General features: G+C 41.8%; 1 long non-coding RNA gene across 2 annotated transcripts; it reads left to right on the top strand.

The window, feature by feature from the left end:
- The first annotated feature begins 2,584 nt into the window (after positions 1-2,584).
- On the top strand, positions 2,585-14,128 carry LOC103635813 (uncharacterized). Of its 2 annotated transcripts, XR_004852023.1 has the most exons (3): positions 2,592-3,748; positions 5,134-5,213; positions 5,326-14,128. It is a non-coding gene; the product is annotated as an uncharacterized lncRNA (long non-coding RNA). The 2 variants fall into 2 exon arrangements; XR_004852022.1 differs by having other exon boundaries at positions 2,585-5,213.
- The last annotated feature ends 7,990 nt before the right edge of the window (positions 14,129-22,118 follow it).

Here is a 22,118-nt window from a genome sequence, read left to right as displayed (position 1 = left end):
CCTCCTAAACGGGGAGTAGGTTCATTGGAACCGAACCTCGGGAAAAAATCGTTGTGTTATTCTGTGTTGATCATTACCTTATGATTTGATTTTTCCTATCCCCTCTCTCTGTGTCTCTTGCTCACAATCTTTTGAGTTAGCTACCAAAGTCATCCGCATTGATTGAGCAACTCATAGGGCCTGTTTGGTTCAGCTTTTTTCTGACCAGCTTTTCTGAAAATCTGGCTGTGGGGAGAATCTGGCTGTGGGGAGAATCTGGGTATCATTACGATTACATGTGGAGTAAGATAAAGTTATTCATAAGGCTCATGATCTAGAAAGTGACAGATTTCTATTATTACAACGAATCAACCGATTATGTGTTTATGTTGATTTTGAATGATTTTAGCCCCAACAAATTTTATAGAAGCTGGCTGAAAAGCTGAGCATTTGGCAGTCCGCAGCAGCTTTTGGTGGCTAGAAGCTGCCAGAAGCCGAAACAAACATGGCCATATAGCAAGAAGAACTCTCTTCCGCACTCCGATTTCGTTATTACTTATTTCTAATCATAACTCCAGGTGAAGTTCGTGTTCAAAGTTTATAATTTTCAGGTTTTGCCTATTTACCCCCTCTAGGCGACTTTCAACAACTCCACTGGAGATTTCAATTTAAGACAGACAAACACACAAAACACCTAAAACTTGGCCCAGAGAAAATGCATGCATAACAACACAAGCCAACATCTTAAATTACATGTTCCCTAAATTATAAATGTGCACTATTTACATAGAGAACGAATCGGGCGCAAATCAAGCATTTGGTGCAAACCGTACAAGCAACCATGATAATTTTTAAAAACAACCCCTCACCGTATATCAGCGACCCTTCTTTAAATATACCATCTTACCTCCACTAATGTTTTGGTTTACACGATTTTGCACCAAGTGATTGGTTTACACTTAGCAGTGATAATGGATCACGATCAAAATATTTCTGTACAAAAGGTTAGGGACTTTAATTAATTTTAGTTTTAAAATGAATAGGAATAGAGCTAGATCTTAATCTGATTCTTTTGCACCTGATCAGTTCCTATTTATGTAATACCGAAAGGACAACCCAATCTTGAACTGTAATATTACATATCTTTTAGCATGCTCTGTCGATTTTTTTAAATCATTATTATTAAGGTGGTGTTTAGTTCGCCGAAATATAATGTAAATGGTTTACATAGGATAATGGATACCAATATTTTTGTTTAATTGAGCTCTTTCTAGTATTACTAAATACTACTATCCAATCCAATTACAACTAGTAACCATTACCGCCGTTAAGAGATCCTATTATCATTCCCTTAACAAGGTCTGAACTAAACAACATCTAAATTCTTCTACTTAATTATAATTATAATTATAATATACAGAAACTGATAAACTATTTTTACGCGCATGATTAGGCCAACGATAGACAATCACCTTGGCGACATAGCACGCGGGAGCATCTCCAAGAGCTTCCCAGAAGTCTCCCCTAAATCAAGTTTTTTTTTGAGAAAACATAAAAATGTGTCTCCAACAATTCCTCTAAAGTGTTCCTGACTTTTTATAGCCCTTAAAACTTCCTCATTTGTAGCTACAAATGAGGTTTTTTAGGCTTCCTGCCGCTTTAAGAGATCTGCTGTAGAAAGGATTAAGAGGATGTTTGAATGCATTAGAGCTAATAGTTAGAGGATGTTTGAATGCACTATAGCTAATAGGTTGACTAAAAAATGCTAGTGAAATTAGCTAGTTAATAAATAGCTAGCTAACTGGTAGCTAATTTATCAAAAATAGATAATAGCTGAACTATTAGCTAGGGTATTTGATGTCTCTATATAATTTTAGCTACTAACTATTAGCTCTAGTGCATTGAAACACCCTTAGTTAGCTAAAAATTTGATAGTAGAATTAGATAGCTAACAAATAGTAGTTAACTAGTAGCTAATTTACTAAAAATAACTAATATCTGAAATATTAGCTAGAGTGTTTAAATGTTTTAACTAATTTTAGCCATTAACTATTAGCTCTAGTGTATTCAAACACTTTCTAAAGTCTACTCGCTAATTATTTAGATTAAGGGTTAGTTTGGCATTCTTATTTTTTTATGGGATTTTCAATTTTCTAAGAAAAAATAACTAATTTTTTTAATAAAATAAAAATCTCTTGTGAAAATAAGTTTCCCAAACTAACCCTATTAATCTTTAGGAGTGATTTTGTGAGAGCTTACACCAAACTCCCGAGGCGCCTGGAAATCTCCAGGTCCGCGCCGACCTCCCACCAGACCAATAGACCATCACCACGTGAACCGCCCAAAAATATCGCCGCGTTGCCGAGACGCCAACCACGAACGAACTACTGGAACGAACCGATCGATTCAACCCCTTTTGCTGCCATCCGCTCGTTCGTACGAGTGCGACGCGGTCTTTGCCGTTGCTTTGCCGGGCGGTCAACGTCCCCGCGCACGCCGGCGCAGCGCCAAAAGCCCAAAACAAACACCCGCCCGTCCCGTGTCCGCCAGGGATTCATCTCCGTCTGGCGCGAGACCTGCTCCTCCACCGCCTCTCCTCGCCCATAAATAGCGCCAACCGGATGGTTTATTCCCCTCGCGTTCTGGTTTTCATCTCTTCGCGTCCGTGTTGCTGTTCAAGCGCCTCACCTGTCCCCCTGTCTTCCCCTTTGCCCCTTCGTCGCCGCAGCACGTTTGCGTTTTCCAATTCTTCCTTGTCTATACTCTCTCCGTCTCGACTTCGAGCTGGGTCGGTTTCGACTTCGGCTGATCTGTTCCGCTGCTGTTGCCCTTCCTTGTTCTCGCAGATCTCCATCGGGCGTTCCGCTTTCGTGCGACGCGGGGAGCGAGCCTTTGTTCGGTGGCGGGGTTGTTGGGTTTGCGGTTTATTTTTTCCCTGCAATTCGTCTAGTCATCGTGTGTAGTTCGTCTAGTCATCGTGTCGATCTTGTTTCGTCTCGCCTTCTCATCGCGTGGGTTGCAGGATTGGATCCGATCTGGTGTTGGGAGTTCGTCATGTTCGCCTGAACTCGGAGGCAGGTCAGTGTTCTGTCAGATCCGACGGTTCATTGGTTTTGTCACTTGGAAAGCATGGATTCGGTGGTTTCAGGCCCAATCGTCTCCCGGTGTGGTACCACCAGAAATTGTCACTTGGACATGGATTCGGTGGTTTCAGGTCAATCGTCTCCCGGTGCGGGTAGCGTCAGAAACCGATAGTGCAGTTGTAGCCTGCACACCAGGTGGATTTGGAGAACCTTCAGTACATTCTTATGTTAACGGCTGATCTCGCTTGTGGCCTTTTGGTTGTTTGTCCTCCTTAAACTTCAGATGCAAGAAGGGTCCTTGCTGGTTATGGAGAGATCAGTTGAAGGGTGGAGGTTTGCTTATGGTTCATTCGTCGTTTCTCATTCTGATATCATCATATTGGTGCGAAGATTAGCACCGGACTTACTCTAAGCTTGATTGGAAATGCTGCTGGCTAGATCTGCAGAGGCAACATAGTTTTGGAAGTAGGTTGAGGCGTTGACTGGACTGGAGTTCGTAGTATTGGAGAGAAGATCGTTTGGATATATTTACCTATCGCCGTTCATATTATTAATTTTCTATCCGTTGCAATTTTAATTTCTTACATTGGGGTGATGGTTTTCTCCAGCAACTTGATTAAATGGATGGATGGGTTGGAGGCGAGTTTGATCATGCTTCTGCTTAAGCAATCAGAAGTTTGGAATAGGTCAGAGTTCCTTGTGTTTGTTCACTAACCATCCTCCTGTAGATGTTCTTCTAAAATTAACTACACACATAAGCTCCCTTCAATGCTTCGTTACTGAATCTGCAGTTTTGGGATATATCAATTCAGAGTTAGCTGAGGTTTGCTTACATTCCTTGGTTTTGATCTGATATATATGGCTATTTTTATATTGATCATGGTGGCGTGAAGATTGCCACTGGACTAATTAGGAGCTTGATTGTCCTTAATTGGAAAAATGTTGTAGAGGCAACTGAGGTGATGTTTTGGACGTAGGTTGAAGCTTTGACCTGACTAAGTTCATGACATGCCGATAACATTGTTGGGATATATTGTCGGAAGATTAGCACCGAACTTACTTTAAGCTTCGTTGGAAATGCTGCCTCTAGATCTGCAGAGGCAACTTAATATTGGAAATAAATTGGGGCGTTGACTGCACTGCAATTCGTAGTATTGGCGAGAAGATCATTAAATGGATGGATGGGTTGGAGGCGAGTTTGATCCTGCTTCTGCTTGTGCAATCAGAAGTTTGGAATTGTTCAGAGTTCCTTGTGTTTGTTCATTAACCATCCTTCTGTCAATGTTCTTCGAAAACTAACTTCACACATAGGCTCCCTTTAATGCTTTGTTAGTGAATCTGCAGTTTTGGGAGACATCACTACAGAGTTCATCCCCCTAAATGCATAATGGAAGTCCTTGCTGGTATTATCCACCTAGATGCAAAAGGAAAGGTCCCTTGGTTATGAATAGATCGGTTGAAGGGTGGAGGTTTGCTTACGTTCCTTGGTTTTGATCTGCTATATGGCTATTTTATGTTAGCGAGTTTGATCCTGCTTCTGCTTGTGCAATCAGAACTTTGGAATTGTTCAGAGTTCCTTGTGTTTGTTCACTAACTATCCTCCTGTCGATGTTTTTTGAAAATTGACTTCACACATAGGCTCCCTTAATGCTTCGTTAGTGTCTGCAGTTTTGGGAGATGCCACTCCAGAGTTGGTCCCCCCTAGATGCAAAATGAAAGGTCCTTGCTGGTTTGTCCTAGATGCAAAAGGAAAGGTCCCTTGGTTATGGATAGATCGGTTGGAGGGTGGAGGTTTGCTTATGTTCCTTGGTTTTGGTCTGATATATGGCTATTTTTATGTCAATCACGGTGGCGTGAAGATTGCCACCGGACTAATTAGAAGCTTGGTTGTCCTTAATTGGAATAATGTTGTAGAGGCAACTGAGGTGATGTTTTGGACGTAGATTGAAGCTTTGATCGTACTAAGTTCATGACATGCAGATAACATCGTTGAGATATATGTATCTCTCACACTTCTATTTGTACTCTTAAATTTATTGTTTATTATATTTGGGCTGATGTTTTTCTCCAGCAACTGGATTACAACATCTGGATTGTATATGGATGCATTGAAGACTGAGTTCGGTCCTGCTTCTACATGAACAATAATAAGTTCTGAACTATTCAGGGTTCCCTTTTTGTTCAAAAAACAGTTCTAACTTCTATCCTGTCAAATGTTAGTTCACTCGTAGGCTACCTTCAATGATTCTATTGTGATCTGCAGTTTTGGAGGCATTACAACAGAGATAGGACTTCGCAGCTGAACTTGTCGACGAATGATTGGACTTCATCCTATCCCACATTATTTGATGAACGTTCATGCTGTTTAAGTGTTCTAAGTGGTAACTATCAAATATATAGTTACCAGAGGGCGGTCTTGCTGATTGCAGATCTCTAGGTGGGATATTTGCATGGGCACAGAAAGGAACCCGATCAATTCAAACCTACAACAACCTTTAACTCTCACTGTGTTTGTTCAGTGTGTTCTACCTTGAAGTAGATAATGATTGGGGTCTTCATTGCAGTCTTCTCCTATTTTTGCATGGGCTTGTCATGCTGCACGGAATATGGGCTGAGTACTAAACTTATCCAATTTACAAAATGCTAGTATATGACCCATGATGAAAATTCGGATACTTCTAATTTAATCTGTAGTTGTAGAAGGCACTGGGTATGTTTGGGACGTGGGAGATTCAAGCAGATATGGGTAGAACTACAACTTTGATTTAATCAATCGTGTTTCTGCTTCATCATGCTATATATGCTCTGACTGAAGCTTTAATTCTTGTGTTGCTATCATTTCTGCGTTCTGCAGATCATTTAGCTCAAGTAATTGGTAGTCCAACGGTCATGATACTTGTTTTGGTTTGGGATTAGCTTTATCTACATTTTTGTGCTCGCTTTTACATGTGGTTGCAGGGTAAGTTTGGCAATTGGAAATCCCTGTAGCGAAGAACTGATATTTAAAACTGGGGGCAGGTCAGAGATCATTCCGGTTGCGTTGGTTCCATCACTTGTTTTCAGTGATTTTAGATCTGAATGGTTGGCTAACATTCTGGCGCTCCAATGATATCGCTGGTCCAATGATATCACTGGTGTAGTAGTAGCAAGGTTTGAGATGCAGGGAGGACATTGGAGGTGGATTTTCCTCGCACTCTGGTTTTTCATCTCTTCGCGTCGATGTTGCTATTCAAGTGCCTCGCCTCGCATGTCCCTGTCTTGCCCTTTGTCCATTCGTCGCATGACGCCTTTGCGATTTCCATTTCTTCCTTCTCTGTACTCTCTGTTTTGACTTCGAGCTGGGTCGGCTTCTACTCCGGTTGATCTTTTCTGCTGCTGTTGAGCTTCTGTGCTCTTCCAGATCCCCTTGGGGCGTTCAGCTTTCGTGCCACGCTGGAGTGGGCCTGCGTTCGGTGGCGGGATTGTTGGGTTTGCGGTTTATTTTTTCCGGCAATTCGTCTAGTTCTCGTGTCGATCTTGTTTCATCTTCGCCTTCTCAGCGTATGGGCTGCAGGATTGGATCTGATATGAGTTGTTTGTCCTCCTTAAACTTCAGATGCAAGGAGGGTCTTTGCTGGTTATGAAAAGATCAGTTGAAGGGTGGAGGTTTGCTTATGGTTTATTCATCGTTTCTCATTCTGATATCATGGTGCAAAGATTAGCATCGGACTTGCTCTAAAGCTTGATTGGAAATGATGCTGGCTAGATTTGCAGAGGCAACTTAGTTTTGGAAGTAGATTGAGGCATTGACTGGAGTGGGAGCTCGTAGCATCGGCGAGAATATCGTTTGGATATATTTACCTACCTCTCTTCATATTATTAAATTTCTATCCGCTGCAGTTTTACATTGGGGTGATGATTTTCTACAGCAACTCATGGATGGATGGGTTGGAGGCGAGTTTGATCCTGCTTCTGCTTGTGCAATCAGAAGTTTGGAATTGTTCAGAGTTCCTTGTGTTTGTTCACTGACCATCCTCCTGTCAATGTTCTTTGAAAATTAACTTCACACATAGGCTCCCTTAATGCTTCGTTAGTGAATCTGCAGTTTTGGGAGAGGGCGGTTGAAGGGTGAAGGGTGGAGTTTGGTTGAAGGGTGTTCTTCTCTAGCAACTGGATTATAGCAGCTGGTTTATATACGGATGGATTGGAGTCAGTTCGATTCTGCTTATTCGGGGCTCCCTTTTTTTGTTCAAAAAACCATCCTAACCTGTGGAAATTTATTTTACTCGTAGGCTACCCTACCTTCAACGATTTGATTGTAATCTGCAGTTTTGGAGGCATCGCCACAGAGATAGGACTTTGCAGCTGAACTCGTCGGTGAATGATTGATCGGACTTTATCGTATTCCACATCAATTGATGAATGTTCATGCTGTTTAAGTGTTCTCAGTTCTCACTATCAAATAGATAGTTACCAGAGGGTGGTCTTGCTGATTGCAGATCTCCAGGTGGGATACTTGCACGGGCACAGAAGGATACAGATCTATTCAAACCTACAATGACCTTTAACTCATTGTGTTTGTTCAGTGTCTTCTATCTTGAAGTAGATAATGATCGGGGCCTTTATTGCAGGTCTTCTCATATTTTTGGATGGGCTTGTCATGCGGAATATGTGTTGAGTAAACTTATCCAATTTACAAAATGCTAGTATACGAACCATGATAAAATTCAGATAATTCTTATTTAATCTGCAGTGATAGAAGTTTCTGGGCATGTTTGGGATGTGGGAGATTTAAGCAGATATGGGTAGAACTACATCACTATAACTTTCATTTAATGTAACTTGTTTCTGCTTCGACTGAAGCTTGAATTGTGTGCTGCTGGAATTTCTGTTCTGCAGACCATTTAGCTCAAATAATTGGTAGTCCAACGGTCACTATACTTGTTTTGGTTTGGGATTTCTGTGGATGCTTTTGTCTACTTTATCTATGTTGTTGTGGTTGCTTTTACATGTGGTTGTATGGTAAGTTTGGCAATTGGAAATCCCTGTAGCGAAAAACTGATATTTAAAAAGTCATTCTGGTTGTGTTGGTTTCATCACTTACTTCCAGTGATTTCAGATCTGAATGATTGGCTAACATTCTGCCCTCCATGGATACTGCTGGTGTAGCAGTAGTGAAGCAAGGTTCAAGATCTGGATTTATTTGGTACTGTATATCAAATGATCATAGTATGTGGTTGTGTCCTTTAGAGGTGCAGGACATTGGAGGTGGATTTTCCTCGCTCTCCGATTATTCATCTCGGCGCGTTTGTGTTTTCCATTTCTTCCTTCTCTGTACACTCCATTTCGACTTCGAGTTGGGTCAGTTTCTTCTCTGGCTGATCTCTTCTGCTGCTGTTGCGGTTCTGCAGATCCCTTTGGGGCGTTCCGCTTTCCTGCGACCCTGGGAGTGAGCCTGAGTTGTGGCAGGGTCGTTGGGTTTGTAGTTTTTTTTTCTGCAATCCGTCTAGTTTTTGTGTCGATCTTGTTTCGTCTTCGCTTTCTTGGTGCGTGGGTTGCAGGATTGGATCCGATCTGGTGCTGGGAGTTCGTCGTGGTGTCGTGTGGCAATCTGTTTGCCCAAGTTCAGAGGCAGGTCAGTATTCTGTTAGATCCAACGGTTCATTGGTTTTGTCGCTTGGACATGGATTTGGTGGTTTCAGGCTCAATTGTCTGTCCCTGGTGTGGTACCATCAGAATCAGATAGCGCAGTCGTCGCTTGTGCACCAGGTGAATTTGGAGACCTTCGTTCTTATGTTAACGACTGATCTCGCTTGTGGCCTTTTGGTTGTTTTGTCCTCAAACTTCATCAGATGCAGAAGGGTCCTTTCTGGTTATGGAGAGATCAGTTGAAGGGTGGAGATTTGCTTATGGCTCACTTGTTGTTTCTCATTCTAATATCATCATATTGGTGCGAAGATTATTAGAACCAGACTTGCTCTAAGCTTGATTGGAAATGCTGCTGGTTAGATCTGCAGGGGCAACAGAGTTTTGTAAAGTAGATTGAGGCTTTGACTCGAATGGAGTTCGTAGTATCATCGATGAGATCGTTTGGATAAATTTACCTATCGTTCTTCACATTCTTAAATGTCTATCTGCTGATTGGAAATGTTGCTGGTTGGATCTGCAGGGGCAACCGAGTTTTGGACATTCTTAAATGTCTATCTGCTGAATGGAGTTCATAGTATCGGCGATAAGATCGTTTGAATTAATTTACCTATCACTCTTCATATTCTTAGATTTCTATCCGCTGCCATTTTAATTCCTTATGTTGGGATTATGTTGGGATGGTGGTTTTCTCCAGCAACTCGATTTGTGGATGGATGGGTTGGAGCCTTGGAGGCGAGTTAGATCCTGCTTCTTCTTTTGCTATCAGAAGTTTGGAAATGTTCAGAGTTGTTTGTTCACTAACCATCCTCCTGTCAATGTTCTTTGAAAATTAACTGCACACATAGGCTCCCTTTAATGCTTGGTTAGTGAATCTGCAGAGTTTGTCTGGCTAGATACAAAATGAAAGGTCCTTGCTGGTTTTGTCCTCCTAGATGCGGAAGGAAAGGTCCTCTGGTTATGGAGAGATCCGTTGAAGGGTGGAGGTTTGCTTAAATTCGTTGGTTTTGATATGTTACATGGCTATTCTTATGTTAATCATGGTGGCGTGAAGATTGCCACCCGATTAATTAGAAACTTGATTGTCCTTGATTGGAAAAATGTAGAGGCAACAGAGGTGATGTTTTGGACGTAGATTGAAGCTTTGACTGGACTAAGTTCATGGCATGCTCTCTTTTATTGGTACTCTTAAATTTCTTGTTTCTTATTTCTGGGCTGGTGTTCTTCTCCAGCAACTGGATTGTAAATGGATGGATTGGGGCCTGAGTTCAATTCTGCTTCTGCGTCAGCAATAATAAGTTCTGAACTCTTCAGGGTTCCTTGTTTATTAAAAAAAAACATCCTATGTCAAATGTTCTTCGAAATTTAGTTCACTTGTAGGCTACCTTCAATGATTCGATTGTAATCTGCAGTTTTAGAGGCATTGCAATAAATTTAGTTCACTTGTAGGCTACCTTCAATGAAGAGTTAATCTGCAGTTTTGCAGTCCTATCCAGTTACTTTCTTCAACCAGTAACTCTTTGTGCTGCAACAATCTAAATTACAAGGATGCTTCTAATTCTTCATTTCTGCCAACAGTCCTATCCAATTACTTTCTTGAACCAGTAACTGAGATAGAATTTCCAACCATCGGTGCTGTCTTCAAAGCCCATGCCCGTTCCATTGGCCATTTGATTTGCCTTGGATTTGAAGGTTTTTTAAGCCTATCACTGAACCAAAATAGACAAATCATCTGTAGGTTTTGCACTTGGAACTTTAAAGTTCAGTCTGATCCTGATCTTAATATGGGCCTATCTTCCGAAATTTACTACCTTCAATTTTGCTAGCCAGAGAACTTTCAGATAGTGTGTATTGAAGCTTGATTACTTGGACTGTTCTACTGTTTCAGATGCTTTGAATCCTCCATGCTATAGTTATATGATCTACATGATGACAACCAAGACGATACATTGTCCAGAGATTGTTTCCATTTCACTTGTTTGATTTGGATTTTTGGTGGTTTGCTTGGTTTCCAGTTATTTGAGAGAATTAATGCTTGGATGTTAGGAGTGAGGAGGCACTCAAATACTCTTTGCTCATACTGCCATTTTACATTGGAAATTGGATACATTTGGAGCTAAGGTTAGGTTACTCCTTTGCACTACCTTTATTTTGAAGCTGTCCTTATTAATCTGCATGCCTCATCTGATGGCTCAGGTCCACTATTTGCGCTGATATCCAGCAAGAACTCTTTCTTGACATACATACCTTTATTGAGCAAAATTGTTTTTTTACTGAAATTGTAGTTACTTGAGCATATGTGCATCGTATTCTTTATGGTCCCCTCGTCCCTTCATTAATACCCAAATTTTCTTTTAGGACTCTAGTTTCTGGTTCGCTTCTAATTTTACTTTGGTATAACCCCTCGTCCACTTACTGGTTCAGTTATGCATTATTAGTATAAGGCTGTTGACTGCATTGTTTATGAAAGTCAAGAAAGGATGTTACTGCTTCTGTGCATTTCAAAAGAAAATCTCTCTGAACAAACTTGTCTTCTATGTGCTTATTGTTTGACCATTTCTGTCGTGGACTAGCAGTAGTGCCTTATATACATGGATTCTCAATTTATCACAAGTTTGGGTTCGAGTTGACTCATCCTAATTTATAGATCAATAAGGTTGTTGCATTGATATTAATATGCCAAAGTCAGTGGAAGCTTAGTGCTTGCTTAAATCTGTTTCAACTGGGTTTCTTGAACCTTGACCTTGAGTGAACTTGAATGGTTGGTTCCATTTGTGTCATCTGTACAGCTTGGTGTTTGGTCATGCAAGCTAGGATATGATTGCTTCTTTTTCTGTAATTCTGCACTATCTCCAAATTAGCATGTTCATTCTTGTTATAATGGTGATTGAGTAGTTAGGCTAATTTAACACTAGGATTGATTATCTTGCATTTGGTTAGGTCCTTGCAAAGTGGTCCAGGTAACATTGGGGATGACAATAGTACCTTAACCTAGCTAGGATATGTTTGGTCATGCAAGCTATGATGTTGGAAACTGTACATAAGATTGCACGAGTGTACACTAGCTGATTTTTTAGCTGTGCACTTGCTTAAATTTCTATGGGTCTTTGTTGATGGTATGATTTTTTATTAAAGCTGGTTCCTGTATCTGTTCAGTCCTCGAGATCATTAGGTATTCGAATTAGGAATACACAAGTGCTCTGACCATTCAACTAATATGTTCGACGCAGAACCGGCTATATGATTTGTTCTTTTTTCTTCAAATTATGTTTGGGAACACGATTTTCTTTGTGTAATTGTTTGTGTTTCCTGTTGTTTGTTTGCGGTTTAACACTGCCTTTGCCGGTCCCAAGCCCGGATGAGAAATGTGGAGGGAACTGCAGTGTTTCTCACTCCCATGATTGGCATCAGGCTACTGGGAAGAAATGTTGTTTGGTCAAAACAGCTAGACTCTGAGAGCGCAGAGGGCGTAACCTAATCATCAAGCGGCAGTACGGTCATGCCTCCAGCCGTGTCTGGTAGCCTGGTAGTAATACTGGTTGTTTTGGAGACTGCATGCAAGTTCTTTTCCCCTCTTTTTAGTAGTGTTTTACAAGTTTATTTATCTCATTACGTGCTGAAGAACTCAAGGCACAGCAAGCTACCTGAAGCCGTTTCGTTGATCTTCGAACCAATGGATACCTCTAATCTTCAGCGAAGTATGCACGTACAAAAGAGTCTTCGACCCAGGCCTGACCGCCTGAGTCCTTATTAGGGAGGGATGGTAATGGGTCGGTCCGATTTGGATCGGGTGAAGTAAAAACCTATCAGCAATTACACCTGTGAAGTCTATCTAAACCCGTTGGATTGGGGTCGGGTGAATTAAAAACCCATCTGCAACCTGTCCCCGATCGCATCTGCTTAATTTTAAACCGGCACCCAAATCCGCCGTGAAGTACATGTGTTTCTGTTCAACTGTCAATGTGCAAGCAAAGGTCAAAGGGCCCATAGAGAGTCGATTGATGCTATAGATAAAATAAGAAAGGGCTTTCTTTGGAGAGGAAGAAAAGAAGCTAAAGAGGGACACTGTTTGGTGGCTTGGGGCAAGGTGTGTCGCCCACTTCAGCTTGGTGGATTGGGTATCTCTAGTCTACCGGAACTTGGATGGGCCCTCCGGATGCGATGGTTGTGGCTACAAAAAACCGACTCTAGAAGACCTTGGACATGACTTCCTATTCAGGTTCCAAGTAAAGCTAGAGCGTTCTTCAGTAAAGTCCTTGTCTCGATGGTAGGTAATGGACATAGTACCATCTTCTGGTCCGATAACTGGTTGCAGGGTAAAAGCATCTCGATCATTGCCCCTAGCCTATTTTCTATAATCCCAAAGAGGATAGCAAAAAGTAGAACGGTTCATGAGGCCTTGTTAAACAACAGATGGATTTAATGATATTAGAGGTGGTCTTACTGTTGGAGTACCGGCAGATTACTTTAAGCTCTCTCTGGTTTTGAGCTGCACCCTCTCATTGAAGATAGACACATCTTTAGTATAGCCCCAGATGGAAAATATTCAGCTAAGGCAGCTTACAAGGGTCTCTTCCTGGGATCATGTACATTTGGACACTATAAACGGGTTTGGAAAACTTGGGCTCCATCAAAATGTCGTTTCTTCCTCTGGCTAGTGGCCCATAATAGGTGCTGGACTGCTGACAGATTAGCAAAAAGAGGGCTCAATCATCCTAGCAGTTGTCCACTGTGTGATCAAGAACCTGAAACTATTAACCACCTGCTGGTCTCATGTGTGTTTGCAAGGATTTTCTGGTATAATCTGCTCAGAAAGTTTGGGTTGGATAACTTGGCTCCCCAGCCGGGCTTGACTTCCTTCCTGGAATGGTGGGAGATAGCTTCTGAAACAGTTCAGGGAATAGTCAAGAGAGGTCTGAGTTCGCTGATCTCTTTGGGGGCATGGACGATCTGGAATCACCGCAACAGATGTGTGTTTGATGGACAGACTCCTAGTCTTCCCTCTATCCTTAGGCATGCTGATGATGAGAGAAGACTTTGGGAATTAGCTGGGGCCAAGGGTCTCTTCTTCTTGGCAGCTTCTTTGACAAATGACTGAACCCTACTATTTCTATTTTAGTAGTTTCTTGAGTCTGGCTTTCTTAGTCTCTTTCACTTATGTGTGGTACTGGCCTCCGTAAGGAGTTAAATGTTGTAACCCTGGTCTACTATAGACCTTTTTTTTTCCTCTTCTTAATATATTTTAAGGCGTAATTCCCCTGCGCTTTCGATAAAAAAAGTAGCAGCCTAGAGGCCTGGTAAGTTTTTGTTCAACTGTCAATGTGCCAAGCAAAGGCCAAAGGGCCCATAGAGCCTAGAGGCCTGGTAATGGTTCGTAAAGTACATGTGTTTCTGTTCTTCAGAGGCCTGGTAATGGTTAGTAAAGTACATGCGTTTCTGTTCTTCAGAGGCCTGGTAATGGTTAGTAAAGTACATGCGTTTCTGTTCTTCCTCTGGCCGCCGATGCTAAATTTCCCGCAGTGAAACTTAATATCCTTTTATGTGCTTATGGTACACAGGGATTTTGGGGTAAATCACTAGAAAATCAAGGTACGGCGGGCGCCATATCTTGCCACACTGAGAGCTCTACCCCTATTTGTTGTGGTTATTAAGTCTATATTTAAATATGGACATAGACATAAAAATTAATAGCTATAGCCGATACTATATAGATATTTTTATTTTTGAAATTGAGTCTTTAAAAAAAACTGGACCTGGGCTTCAACGATGCATTCCTTGGTTCATAGTTTTACTTTTGAAATCTTGATAGCTGGGACCTGGGCCTAAAGTTGCCATATATGCGCTAGTATTAGAAGTCATGTGAATTCTTGTACAAACTCACCTGAAGTTTTTTTTCCGTCAGGTTACTTGATGTTTTCTTACTGTCACACGTAAAATTCCAAAACTAGGACTTAAACATTTAGCATGGCTAAATAATATTGATTATTTATTAAGTTACCATAATGAAACTGATCTCAAGTAGTAAATTTAACAAGTTTACATAGACCTATATATGTTTTTATTAGCTTGGTTGGACATTTGGTGCTGTCTGAAACTCATGTTGAAATGTTCTTATGAGACTTAATTTGAACCACTAGTTTTTTGCTGCCTTACATGAAAATATTAGGATATATTATTTAAAGTAAAGGCTTCAATATGTTGAGCAACATTCTGTCCGATTTTCCAAAGGAGGTGCTGACCAAAATAGCAAAATCTGACTCATCAGATATTTGGCAAGACAGCAACTGAACACTGAGTACATTTAGAGTAAATTTAGCACACAGTAAACGACATCATTTATCATTTTACCTGTTCTTTCGTTCATATTGTTCATGCTTTCAACTGGATAATATGTTTAAGTCTGAATGTTTGCTTCTCACTTTCGATAATAATCAAGGCTGCCACATCCACATATTGCAAGGTGCCCTTCAAGATTACGGAAAACAGTAGCACAGAACTTATGTATAGAACATAGGAAAGATTCAGCTAACCAATATCTTTAAGAAAACAGTATGTGTATGCATGCATTTTCCATTTTTTTCATATGTAAGTACAAGTGAATTCCCCTTTGCTGAACAAATAGTTAGCTCTATCTTAGACAGCAGGAACGAAACAACTAGTACTATATGCCATGGAGTTTCAGATATGTGAGTCTTGCCAATGATTTGTGTAGTAGTATATGTCTATGGAGTTTGTCCAAACTTTGGTTCCCAGATACTATAATCTAACAGCTGATCTGTCACAACTCAGTTTGATGTGCAGTGATCATCTTATCTCGTTGTACCTTACTTAAGTGCTAGTTGTTTATTATAATCCCCTCGCTGTACCCCATCCGCTCTCGGGTTGCGATGTCCTGTGCGCCACCCTCCGGTTGGGCCGTTGCAGAGTGGACAGTTGACGCCGACCCGTTAGTGATGGGGGCCAGGGTTCAGAAATTTTCTCGGCCGGGACCATTGTTTCGGTCTCTTCTTATATGGAATACTGGGAGGGCGGTCTTTCCCTCCCCGGCCGAGTTTTTTTATATAGGCTTTTTATATAGGGTCTTGATCCATGTCAGCTAGTTGTTTATTATATGTTGTCCTATATTAGAGCGCTTGGTGCTATCATGTGATGTGAAGTGAATGTGGCTAGAAGAGATGTGAATTTGCTTTTGTAAGAACAACAAAAGTTTTTGTAAGGTCATTCCAGTTTTTTTTTCACATGTTTTTTGTATGCTATTTACAAATGCACCAGACTTCGTGGTTCCTAATATTTGGTTGGGCACCTGATTGATTTTGACATATTCTTGGAGAACTACAAATCTGAAGGAAGTCCCTTTACATATTCCTTGTGCCCCCTAAGGGCTTGTTCGGTTATTTTCAATCCATATGGATTGAAGGGGATTGATATGGATTGGGAGGTATTTTGACTTGCTAGGGATTGAAACCCCCTCAGTCCCCCTCAATCCATATGGATTGAGGGAGAATCGAACAAGTCCTAACTTGGTTTATAATTAGTGTTAGTGGAAGCTAAAGCCAAGTTGGTATGAGTAGAGATAGAGAGAGGAGAACTCTTCACTTAATTGCTCCTTTTAAATGTGTATCAAACTTAGGAGCAATAATCCAAGTGAATATGAGAACTCTAAAAAACAATAATCACAATAAAGTAAAATAGACAAGACACACAATGATTTTATCCCGTGGTTCGATCGATTCTTACTCCACGTTGTGGTGACTTCCTTTGGTCAAGGGTTGCACTCAACCCCTCTCAAGTGATCCATAGATCAAACTTGAGTACAACACTTTCTTCCTTATATCAAATTTCCTTTGCGAGGAATCTTCACAAGTTGGAGTCTCTCACACCTTACACAAATGATCTTAATCAAAATCGGAGTAAGGAGGGAGTAGAAACACATACAAGAACTCAACCACAGCAACAACACGCACACAAGTCAAGAAGAGAGCACAAGAATCAAATCCACAGAATCACAACTCAAGAACATGCTCAAATCTCTATCTAATGAATTAGCAACGTGGTCGCGGAGTCTCGGAGTTATAGTATGCTTAAAGTATGCTTGTGTATAGCTCCAAGGCGCATAGGGGTCCTTTTATAGCCCCAAGGGACCTACGAGCCATTGGAACTCCATTTGGAAGGCCCTCGTTGCCTTCTGTCCGGTGCACACCGGACACTGCACAGTCACCAATTCCCTTCCTTAATCAGCCAAGCCAACGGTTGCCAGCCATTGGTCACTTGGCACACCGGACAGTCCGATGGTGCACCGAAAAGTTCGGTGCAACCTCATGACCGTTAGTTCGTCTGACGTGGCGAACACTGATTGTGCGGCCGACAGTTGGCCAGGCACGCGGCTGGCACACCGGACAGTCCGATGAATTATAGCCAGTGAGCCTCAGCACTTTCCCAAGAGTGTCCAATTCGGCCAGCTGATAGCCTGGGCATCGGACACTGTTTGGTGCACACCGGACAGTCCGGTGCACCCTAGACTGGCACATGTTTGGCTAATCTTAGCCAAACACCATTTCTCCAAAATGGTTCCACTTGAGAAGTTTTCTAGCACTTAGATGAACATAGTTAGCAACTAAAACAATTTACTAAGTGCTAAAATCATACCTTGTTCCTTCAATGCAATAGGATTTGCAATATACACACATGCAATTTTCCTATGTTTCTTAAATTGCCTTACAAATACATGTGCTTATGCTCATACATCAAGATGTTAGTCAAGGACAATGTGTTGTGCATTTAATCACTAAAACAAACTAGAAACGGTCCATGGACACATTTCCCTTTCGTCAAGAGAGCTGGAGCTGGAGCACACGTTGAACGAAGAGGCAGGAGAGCCGCCAAAGACACTGCCCATAAATGGAAATGGGCCAATGAATATTTCTAATGTAATGTAAGCCAAGCAAATGTTTTCTAGTGTCATTCAGTCTTTATTTAGGCCCCCTTTGGTGTAAGGCTCCTTAGAGGATCTTTCAGGCCTCCTTTGGAACAAAGGAAAAGTGAAGAAATTTTGAAGGATTAAAACTCTGTGGAAAATTTTCCTATGTGGTCCTTTGGAATAAAGAATTGAGTTGCTACAAATCTTATAAAATATGGAATTGAGCATTGTAGTAAGATTTTTAACATGAGGTCCAACCTCTTGAAAATTTTCCTATGGACTTGAAGTTGACATGCATATATTCCTACATTTTTCCTATCCCTATGTTTTACTAATCCTCCATTGCAAAGTAGGACTCAACGTATTTTTGAAAAAAAATCTACTAAAGGGAGGCTCTTTGATGGGCTATTACTAGAAAAGAGGGAGAAGCTCCTCCAAAAAAAAGTAGGACCCGTAGTAAAAAAAAAGGAGCTTCTACCGGCTTTTCTCCCATGTTTTTCTCTTCATCAACGCTACTGAAAGCATCTAGGCCCCCGGTTGGTTTTAGTGATTAATGACAATGTAATATTATATGTGACTAACGTGTGTTTTGCAGAGACAAATAAATGGTAAGTTAGGTCGCATTATAGGTAGATGTACTACCATGGTGAAAACAATCCCGGAGATAAGAACTTGAAGCGATGGCTAAAGCGACGAAACAAAAAGTAAAGGTCTTCGTATTTCGAGTGTCAAGGAGTTGCGGACACTCGTTATATAGTTAGATCTTTTATTTTTTTAGCCGTACTATAAAGAGGGGTTGTCAATGAGTAGTTTGATCAAGAGAGTTCTAGTGTAGTGTTGGTGCATATTCACACTCACATATAGTGTTAGGTGTCACTCTAGAACATACTCACGAGTTAGAACGAAAACCGATTTGAAAATCAGTAGAAATAGAAATTAGGGTTTCTGTCTTTGGGGCACTGGACTGTACGGTGCGCCCTCTGTCAAGTGGGGCCAAGTTGGCCCGGGGAAGGCCCTTCCCTTGCGCAGAAACCTGAGAGCGCACAGTTCGGAAGGTGAATTATAGTGGCACACCGGACAGCGCACCGGACTGTCCGGTGCGCACCGGACAGTGACTGTTCACTGTCCGGTGTGCCATCTGCCCAACGGCTAGCTATCAGAACTAGCCGTTGGAGTCGACCGTTGGCGCACCGGACTTTCCGGTGCGCCCATGCGCAGCAGAATTCCTGTAACAGCTAGTTGGTGGGTGAGGGTTATTTATACCACCTCCACCCACCATATTGATTGTCTTGCTGCCCACATTTACTCCTACACTTTGGTAGAGCATTGCAAGCACCACAAAGCCTAGTGAGGTGATTAAAGAATCTTAATCCCGCATTTGGACCTCATTAGCGCTAGCGAGAGATACATAGAGCACACATCGCATGCATTAGGCTTCTCTTGGTCAAATGAAAGTCTACGGCTTGTTACTCTTGGTGATCGGCATCACCTAGACGGCTTGGTGGCGTTGGGAGCTCGGTGATCACCTTGGAAATCTTGTTGGTGACCCGACTCAAGTTTGTAAGCGGCCGTGAGGTGTTGGGGACTTGTTCTCAAATGCTATGAGTTAAGAACAAGGCAACATAGAAAATGTTAATCGTTAAAGCCCTTCGTCCTTCGAAGCATTATTTCCTTTAGGATATAATGGTTTCTGGATGAAGGTTATGAAGGACGTATTTCCATAAATTCATCATACAGTGACGAAGGATGAAATGTAAGGAATATACAAGACAACATAAACAATTATCTATTATTATTAGGCATAAACAGGAATATCATTGGATTACAAGTGTACCTTCAACTGGAAGGAGATGATAGTACAAGCGTGACGCAAAAAGCGAATGCCAAGTCAGCGTGAACAGTACGGGAGTACTGTTCACCTATTTATAGGCGCGGGACACAACCCATACAAAATTACATTCATGCCCTTTACAGTTGATAATAACTCTATAGTAATCTGTCGAGGTCTAAATAGCCTTTTCATCTTTAAGTCGGTTTCACTTTCTGCTGTCACGCCGAAGCTTTCCTGCTCACACCTTCGGCGCTGTACCAACCTTCATATTATTCTGGTCTACTGTGATGCCGACTTGAGTCCGAAGATACCTGTTCACACATTATACTCCAGAAATACTGTTAAATCCTGTTTTTGAGGACCTTCGGATGCCGAAGGTCCCCAACAGTAGCCCCTCGCAATATTAATTTGTTTAAAATAATAAATTTAGATTGCGACATGGACGAAGGCTTTACGCCGAAGGTCCGAAAAAACACCTTCCCTTTGCTAGAATAGCAACATTCACTAACAAGCGGGGTCTTTCAATTTTCAACGCACTTGGCGTATAAATACGGTCATACCGCAAACTCATTTGACACGCTCTCTGGCCAACTGCTCCCGCTCACTCAATTTTTAGCTCTTGTGCACTAAGATTTGTTAAGCCTTTAGTTTTGAAGCTTCGGCTTTGAAAATAGTTTTTAGTGTCTCCGAAGATGTCTGAGGATAAGAAGACTGCTGCTGAGATGAAGCTGAGCCTGGACGAAGAGAAAAACTTGGGGTTTCTTATAGCGATGTCAAAGACCAATACAGAAAAAATCACCAAGGAGATTCTGGAAGGTTTGTCTGAAGATACTGGTGACAGTGACAGCTATGATATGGACAGTGGTGGTGAAGACTCCGAAGATCGTCCCTGGCGACCAAGCCATTCAGTTTATGGTAAATCAACTATCAAAGAGAATCATCTTGTCAACATGAGAGGAAGGTATTTCCGGGATTTATCCATTGTGAGGGCCGACGAAGGGGAAAAAACGTGCCCACACCCTGAAGAGAATGAAGTCGTAGTGTACCGAAGCTTTTTGAAAGCTGGACTGCGATTTCCCTTGAGCAGCTTCGTCGTGGAGGTGTTGAAAATCTTCGAAGTCTATCTTCACCAACTTACCCCCGAAGCAATCATAAGGCTGAATATCTTCGTGTGGGCCGTGAGAAGCCAAGGTCTGAAGCCTGATGCAAAAAGCTTCTGCAATATACACGAATTATCATACGAAACAAAACCTTGGGGTAAGGAACAGTATCACAATAATTTTGGCTGCTACAGTTTCGTTTCTCGGTCCGGGTCAAGCTGCCCCGTGCCAACCTTTCGGAAGAGATGGCCCGGCGACTGGATGACAGAATGGTTTTATGTGAAGAATGATCTGACAGTACGAGAAGATATCAAAGGTATAATTATGCGCCCTATTTGGCAAAGCTTCGGCCTTCAGAGGCCGAAGGTTGAAATGAATGAAGCTGCCGAAGAATGCCAGAGGGCCTTCGGCGTTATCTGTTCTTTTATTGGAACGAGGGACTTAGTACAAGAGCATATCGCCTTCAGGGTATGGCCGCTCGCGGAGAAATGGGAAATGCCACAAGAAACTATAAAAGAGGCCGACGAAGGTGGACTTATCGGTTGAAATACACTTTTAAATTTGGAGATAAATTCGTTGAGCCAGATGATGACTGGTTAAAAAGCATTGAAAATTTAAGTGATGAACTGCTTGGGGCTTATTCGAAGGCCGAAGACACTGCAATGTCAGCAGCCTTCGGAGGCCGAAAAAAGAAGAGGCTAAATCGGGTATTTGATGCAATCGGGTTTGTCTACCCTGACTATTGCTATCCCATTCGAAGGCAGAAGAGAAAAAACACAACCTCTGCAAAAGAAGAAGCTGCAACTGCTCCTAGCGAGCCAGAACCGAAAAAAAGAAGATAAAGGTCCTCACACATCGGCCGCGCTATATTGAACCGGCTTCGGTGCCTAAGTTTACCGGAGAAACCTCTTCGGCCACCGAAGCTGAAAAACCAACCGAGCCAACCTTGCTGCCAGAAGTCACAGAAACGACCGAAATGCCAACAAAAATAGAATTGGAACAATCAAAGACTTCGTTATCAGAAACGAAAGAGAAGGCCGAAGCGCCGTCCACAGAAAAAATGGAAGAAGTAAAAGAAGCAACGGAGGGATCAAAAACATCAGAAGTTTTGAGTCCTGCAGCAAATATTGAGGCAGTAAAAAACCAAAAGGTGCCAGCAGTGACTCCGAAAAGGAAGAGAATGGTCAACGTGCTAGATGTTCTGGAGACAATTAAATCTTCAAGCACACCTCCGAAGGAGACTGCTGTCATCCCCGAAGGAAAAACTGAAATCTCTGATACTAAGGCTCCAGAACAAGAAACTGAAGCCGAAGCTGGGTCCTCAGAACCCACGAAAATAAAATCCCTGGAATTCGAAGAAGAAAAAATTGCAGAGCCAACTTTTGTTGAAGAAATCAGTGCTGCTGTCCCCGAAGCATCTCCCAAAGTCCTTGATTATATTATTCGCCATGCTTCGGGGAAACAACTATCAGAAAAAGAAAAACAAGAGGCCCAACTTTACGCCCAAAAACTGAAGTATCCAAAGGGGGCATTAATATTCAATGGCAGTGGAGAAGAAGACTTTTTGTATTGTCTCCCTGACA

The sequence above is a fragment of the Zea mays genome, chromosome 8 (genome assembly GCF_902167145.1).
Source record: "Zea mays cultivar B73 chromosome 8, Zm-B73-REFERENCE-NAM-5.0, whole genome shotgun sequence".
Classification (NCBI taxonomy): domain Eukaryota; kingdom Viridiplantae; phylum Streptophyta; class Magnoliopsida; order Poales; family Poaceae; genus Zea; species Zea mays.
Note: the sequence above shows the minus strand (reverse complement) of the source record. Positions and strands in the feature narration are given on the sequence as shown.